The following is a 7,500-nucleotide window of genomic DNA, read 5'->3' as shown; positions in this document are numbered from 1 at the left end:
AAATTTAAAAACATATTTCGACAGAAACGTCTGTCACCTTCAGTTTAAATTACAAACTGCAGAGTTGAATATATAGTGTGAACCAAAATGCTAATTAACTATAAGAACAAAAGGAAACATGACAATGTAAAATATTACAAAGACAGTTTTAAATTAACATGATAAAGTTGATGATTAAGTGTAGGTTTCTCCCATTGAATATGAATGGTCTCTTTTAAGCTGGAAGGTGGTAGAAGCGTGATCTAGGATGCTGAAACAGTCATTAGAGCACAAAGTGCGGCAGTACTCAGAATTTTGTAAAGGTTTAAAGATGTGCGAGGTTCTATCACTGAAAATGTGCTCACGTACGCGCTTGGAAAAATGCCGGGTAGTTTCGCGGAAATAGCTGGCACTAAAACTTGTATACCACACCCGCTCGGAGCCCACAAGGGACAGGGTCCTTCACACTGAACATGTTGCCGATTTTAAAGGATGAGAAAACTAACTTAATATCAATATTATTACAATAAAGTTTGGCAAAGTGGCGAACCTTTTTCTGCGTGATAATAGAAAAAGGACCAATGTAAGGTAATTTTAAGTAAAAGGTACGTGTAGTGTCAGAGACGGAAGCCGGGGGATTACAGCCATGGCGAGCAAATGCGAGGTAGCGATTGATAATGTTTTCAACTAGATGGACTGGAAAAAGATTCTTGTGAAGGATTTTGGTAAGTTTCGTGATGTCCTCGTAATCCCACGGCTTCCGTCTCTGACACTACACGTACCTTTTACTTTAAATTTCCTTACATTGGTCCTTTTTCTATTATCACGCAGAAAAAGGTTCTCCGTTTTGCCAATATTAAGTTAGTTTTCTCATCCTTTAAAATCGGCAACATGTTCACTGTGAAGGATCCTGTCCCTCGTGGGCTCCGTACGGGTGGTATACAAGATTTTGTGTGTGGGCTGTAGTGCCTGCTATGTCGGTGAAACTACCGGCATTTTTTCCACGCGCGTTTCAGTGATAGGACATCTCACATCTTTAAACATTTACAAAATTCTGAGCACTGCCACACTTCATGCTCTAATGACTGTTTCAGCATCCTAGATCACGCTTCCACCACCTTCCAACTTAAGATAAAAGATCCATTCATATTCAATGGGAGAAACTTTATCATGTTAATTTAAAACTGTCTTTGTAATATTTTACATTGTCATGTTTCCTTTTGTTCTTATAGTTAATTAGCATTTTGGTTCACAGTATATATTCAACTCTATACTTCGTAATTTAAACTGAAGATGACAGAAGTTTTTGTCGAAACATGTTTTTAAATTTAAAAAGTGTTGTGTTGTTTCTCAAAATATCGATATGTCTGCTACTATCCAGACCTGATTCAGGATAATTTGATCGCATGCCGGCTGCATGAAGCCTACTTCCCTTTATTTACTAATATTTACATCATGGAGTGTTGTGATTGCTACATATCGTTTGTTTGCTTTACTTGACATTAATCAGACAAGGTCTAAGTACTCTAAGTTTTGCGAGAGTTTATTCTAGTTAAACTCGGTGCAAGGTACCTAGGAGAGTATGCAATTTGCTGAAGCCCCATGTTCACGCCGCAAAAATTCTATCGCGATTGTTTTACTTTTGACCTGGAGAAAGCGAAGACCTCCGGAACATCAAGACTACCACGGCGAAGACCCTGTATGTAATTTTCAAGAGGAACCATTAAAAGTAGTTGTGTTAAGTTATATCTCCTATATTTTTCGAGTATGAGCCGTCAAGATCATGTAAAGCTGCCATTATGGATCGAAACTGTGAAAGTGAAGTGGAATTTTTTTTGTACGTGTAAACAGTCAGTGACTACTCAGTGTAACTACTTGCACAATCTTTCACCCGCGATCCAAAAGGTGGCAGTCTTGCTGATCCATAATTTTATTCCATTCCTACATGCGTCAGGGGACATCATATCATCATATCATATATCTTTATTTGCTCTCGAATTTTTAGAGTAGCTTGGTGTAGCTAATATCTCCGAGCTTTTACCCTCCTAACCATTATACACCAAAGAGGACAGACCCCAACACCGGGAACTATGAATAACGAGGGGATAACAATTAGCTTATGAGCTTGCGCAACTAGTAAATCACTTTGAGTTCTCATACCCTGATACTAGTGACACTTTATCAGCGACCACTCCCATAAGTGACCATCGTCATAAAATAACGTCTGTTGAGCTTTTCTTAAAGTGCCCCTATAGCCAAAAAATCAATTTTTATCTTAACTGGAATTTTCTTGTTTGATTGGTCCGCCATTACTACATTTAAGATCTTGAGTGAGCTGGATCGAGGAGAAGATGACGTCAAATTCCCACTAGTTTAAAAATGCAATGCGTGTGTACGCCGCCGAATTAATATGCCGCACAGGAGTTTTGGGCTTTCAGACTTTTAAACTCGCGCTTTGCAAATACAATAGGGAGCTTAAGCACGCGCGTTTTTGAGACGCGGACGGCAACCGGAAGAGAACATTTCGCGTGCCAGGACAGTGGTGTCTCCAAGATTATTATACTAATCATCTTTAATGGAGAATAAATATACTTAGCAATGTAAATGTGGCTGTGTGAAGACAAGTTAAAAGGGAAAACAGCTCAATTCCGGTTGCCGTCCGCGTCTAAAAAACGCGGGTGCTTAAGCTCTTGAATAAGATGAATTCACCACCTAAACTTTTAAGCTAGTAAAGCCTTTGACGACACTTTTCCCTGGATCCAACCCTCCGAGGTCCAAATGGTCAATTTGTACGTGAGTACTGGCGGACCGTGAAATCCAAAACTTGCACTCAGAGAAAACGACCTTTGGATAAAAATCAAAACTCAAAATTTTGCCAGTCAGGTGTTAAGCAAACACACTTTTAAAATCTGAAGAAACAAAAGGAAGTGTTTTTTTTTTAATCACAGGGGAACGTTAAACAACCATCTAACATATGAATTCTGGATAAAATACGAAGCCACATAGAACCACAACACGTTTTATTTATTCATTCTTTTATTCTTATTCTTTTATTCGTTTTTTGCATATCTATTTTTTCTTGGAAGATTTATATTGACACATTCTTCCTCGCTCTCCTTGTTTTTGCTAAAGCTAAGTCAACTGATCATCATGTCAACATTTTGGAACAAGATGTGAGTACGATAAACTGTGGAAAACGTTACTGTGACACCAAAATAACTCACGCGCTACCGAAAAAACCGCAGGCAACTCACGCTCAGTGTGAGCATGGACAAAATATAAGGATTTGTATGGGAATCCCGACAATAGCCTTAAGAAGATAATTATATGAATGAATTCTAAAGCAAAAAGTCTAACCTTATTGCCGTTGTGGGTACCCCCCTTCCTGTGTTTGTTTTTTCTTTTTTTCAGATCCATCAAGGGAAAAGGAGGAGTCTCGATGTCAATCATTCTCGTAACTTGAGCCGTTCAAAAAAGGAATGACGCTAGTGGTACGAACTGTGTTTTCACAAAAAAATCTGTAAAAATCAATTTTGCAATTTAAAGTGTGTAATATAACATTGAACATTTTGAGCTGAAACAACTAGATATCATGGACCTTTGTTGTTCTTATTCCGGGTCTGGATCCGGTTCCGTTTCCGGTTCGGGATTCCGGATTCCTGCTTTTCCAGACGCCCTCCTGAGAATAGAGTCTCCAGCCTTGGGATTTTATTATACCGTTGACAACTGAGAAATTTAAAAATGGTTCAAATCGCGTCGGATCTGAAAAAAAAACATACTGGAAGGAAGCTACCCACAATGGCAATAAGGTTAGGCTTTTCAAGTGAGACTTTTGTCATATAATTATATTAAGCCTTTTATCGGGATTCCCATAGAAATCGTTATATTTTTGTGGGCCATGCTCACACTGAGCTTGGGCGCCTGTAAAAGAACCGAGAAACATTCCGACACATTTTTACCAGATGTAAACTAATTAGGAAGGGCATTCAATTGCACTTGTCGCGAACTTGAATATTCCGAACATCCAAAATGTTTATTTGTACAGGGAATGAATACAAAATATTATTCACAGGAGCAGAAACTTGTCAAGCATCCATTTCTCAGTTTTAAGTCGAATCATTTAGGTGTATACATTGAATTCTATTCCACGATCGGAGTTCTCTTGATGTTATGGGTATCGTTGTTGAATGCCTGAAATATTTTCACTGAATAGTTTCCACTCTTACGCGTAGTCTCAAGAGGGACGATGTTGAGCACTGTAACTGAGATCGATACCATCGTACGTAGTTTCATCACACAGTACGGAGTAGACGTAACAAAACTATGTAGTTGCGCGAATTGCTGTTCCAATCGGTTGAAAGGTCATTTTGCCTGTTAGATGGGTGACCCGACACTTATAAAAAATCAACAGATAATACTGAGATTTATATTTGCAAATTACTGTCCTCTTACCACTTAAGAGCAAGTCTCTGTAAGATCCTCATGTCGAGTTTTGCCCACGAAATCGATCTTGCTGATAATTTTTCTGTAGCCTTCTTTAAATAGGTATATAACAAAATATGAAACTAGTTTGGAGAAATTCGCTTCTGTAATTTTTTTGACCAATTTTCTTTCGGCACCGCATAAGGACATGAGATGCTTGTGAAATATGCGAATTTTAACAAAATTCAACCGATTGCACCGGATAAAGGAGCGTGTCCCCAAGCTTACCAAGCAATTTACTAGTTATTTTAATTGAACCTTTATCTTTAAAATAATACAGGTTAGAATCATGGACACTTTTTTGTATAGAAAATCCAAGGGAACACACTTTGCCCCTTAGACCCACTTAGCGAAACATGCGATTTTAGCCAAATTCAGTGGATGAAATCTCAATAGTGGCTCACACTTACTGGCTCTCTTGCATATCATTGTGTATTTCCATCCTTCAGCTACAGAATTGTGGTAAATTTTTTGGCCGCCATTCAGTTTTGGTCCAGGGGTGAGTGGTGGAGCTTGCTCTACCTAACCATTTCGCCAGCGTTTCTCCATTGCGACTTCCAGTAGGATTGTCAGAATAGAAAGCGAGAAATCGGGTATATGTCTCTCGAAAATTGTCCATTCCTAAAAATTGCATACTTTCAATCACTGTTTTCCATGTGGCTATGGTTTTAACCCAACGAAGAAGGGAGACAACTCAAGTGTATTAAGGCTTGACCAATCTAATTATTATGCATATTTTTATTTGAAGTAAAGCGTTTGTCCAATGTCTATGAAACTTAGCAGAAAGTTTTTTATCGGTGCTGTTATTGATTCGCCAAAATATTTTGCATCGCATTTTGGTCACGTGACCCTAAAACAACTCATAACGTTTATATCCTTTATTCAAAAATGGGGAACATTTATACTTCAAAATTTTGAAAACCTTTGGCATTAACACGTTTAGTACAACTGTGCGTATCGAATGCCGCCTTTTAATGTGGTACTCCGTATTTACCTTTTAAGATATTTGGATGTTTATCATGTCACGTGACCTATTTTCCTCAATTGTTCATTGCTCTTAACATGTGGACATGATTAAAAGGCGGCATGACAAAGCCCTTAGAAGGGGTCATCGAATAATCAAGAAACAAGATTGATATAATGTAGCTGAATGTTCCCCATTTTTGAGTAAAAAATATAACTGTTATAAGTTGATTTCGGGTCACGTGACAAGAATGTGGTACGGGATATTTTGGAAAAGTTATAACAATACCGATAACTAACTGCCTGCCAAGTTTCATAGGTCCGGGACAAATGCCTTCCCTTCAAATAAAAATATGCATAATAATTAGGCTGGTCAAGCCTTAATACACTTGAGAAGGCGGGGAACGTGGACTTATTTACTGTCCGCCATGTTTTTGGAGGGATTTGTGGAAATTATGGAATCTGGAATCAAGAATGCGGAAATTTTTCAAATCCTCATCTGTTATAGTGGGCGTTTTCCATCTACAAAAAATTTCCGGAAATTTCGGTGGAAATTTCCATCGGGTGAAAAACGTGTTCCATTTAACTCAGGTCCGTTCGCCACCCAGTGATTGCGATTTTACGCGCCAAAATTTAAAAATGTGGCCGTGAATAGCCTGGAAGTGGTAACACCTTTCAAAAGTTGTAAATGGAACACACATTTCCATCGGAAAGTTTCCAACGGAAAAACAGGACTACCTTTTCAGAAGTTCCATTTATTCCGGAAATTTTCCAGTGGAACGAACCAAAAACGTGTGTTCCATTTACATCCCAACCGGAATTTCCGGAATTTCCTGGTAAATGGAAAACGCCCAGTATTCCTTTTTTATTTGTCGAAAATAATTTAGCATTTGTAATATTTTTTTCATCTATCACTTTAGCTATAGGATATTAAGCAGGAAATCTCAGAAGTCTTCTTAGTCTGATCGAGACTTTCGCTGCTATCATGTGTCTCAATCCAAATATCTAACCTAGGCGGGGCAGTGCGTCATCTGTAAAGTGCTACAAAGTATCGCAACTTTCAACCCTTGGTTTCAGACGAAACTGGATGGCCGCTTAATGTATTAGAACGATTCAGGAGCTGAAGAATGGAACTATACAAAGTCATGTACTGTTTTGACAATTTATTTTTTATAATTACTTGTAAAACAGCTGGAGTCACGTTTGGATAGCAGCAAAAAGCTCGATTAGGGATTCCTTAATGCACTGATCAGCCAAGGCTTCTTACAAATTCTGTTCAATATCCTGTAAATGAAAAGATAAAACAGTTATGGTAAATGCGAAATTATTTTCGACAAATAAAAAAGGAATACTATAACAGGTGAGTGTCAATCTCGTTCCCAGAGTCTTCGTTCCCCTTGACCAGCGGGTCGGGTTACGAGAGACTCTGGGATAATCCGTTTTCGAATAACTAGATTCTTGTTATGAACACCATTGCGCAGGCGAAGGCGTAACGCCAAAATGGCGAAGAGAGTGAAGGATTTGTTTCACGATGGCATGCAATTTTCTTTAGCAAAATTAGGATATCCCAACCTAGGACTGAAAAAGAAACAATATGACGTGTTGGAGCGATATGTCTGGACAAAAATCTGCGCTGAATATGTTACCAACGGGCTGTGTTGTCAAGTGTTGCCTGGGATTTTCGATTAGAATTTGTGTAACGTGGGATTCGAAGTGTAAAGCAGATTGTGTCGCTGCTGAATGCACTGATCCGGGATTAGTTTGAAATGTTAAAAGACTGTATTTGTTTTGTATCATGGAAGATGATCGCATGAAGGAGAGCGAAACACCAGACTCTAAAACGAGATTCTTTCCAAAAGAATAAATCATTCTCTTAATAATAAGACTACATGTATGTCTTCTTTGAAGGATCTTTCAAGTTAGATTCTTCGTCACCAGAGAAGGTTTAGGGTTCTTTTCAAAAGGAGATGAGTTCTTTGGGTAAGAGTTTCCTTGCTGTTCTAAAGAAGTAGAGGTCTTGAGGGAAGTATCATTTTGCTGCTTTTCATTAATTATTTTGTATACCGTAAACACAAA

General features: G+C 38.3%; 1 protein-coding gene across 2 annotated transcripts in view; it reads left to right on the top strand.

Moving 5' to 3' along the window:
- The window catches only part of LOC137978880 (oxygen-dependent choline dehydrogenase-like), an 11,088-nt gene extending 11,053 nt beyond the window's left edge, over positions 1 to 35 (top strand). For both annotated transcript variants that reach the window (XM_068825994.1, XM_068825995.1), the window contains exon 3: positions 1 to 35. This exon is cut by the window's left edge and continues 2,009 nt beyond it. The gene's annotated coding sequence lies outside the window, so the exon portion shown is untranslated.
- Positions 36 to 7,500: the final 7,465 nt, after the last annotated feature.

This window comes from Montipora foliosa, chromosome 12, assembly GCF_036669935.1.
Source record: "Montipora foliosa isolate CH-2021 chromosome 12, ASM3666993v2, whole genome shotgun sequence".
NCBI lineage: Eukaryota > Metazoa > Cnidaria > Anthozoa > Scleractinia > Acroporidae > Montipora > Montipora foliosa.
This window is presented reverse-complemented; position numbering and strand designations above follow the sequence as displayed.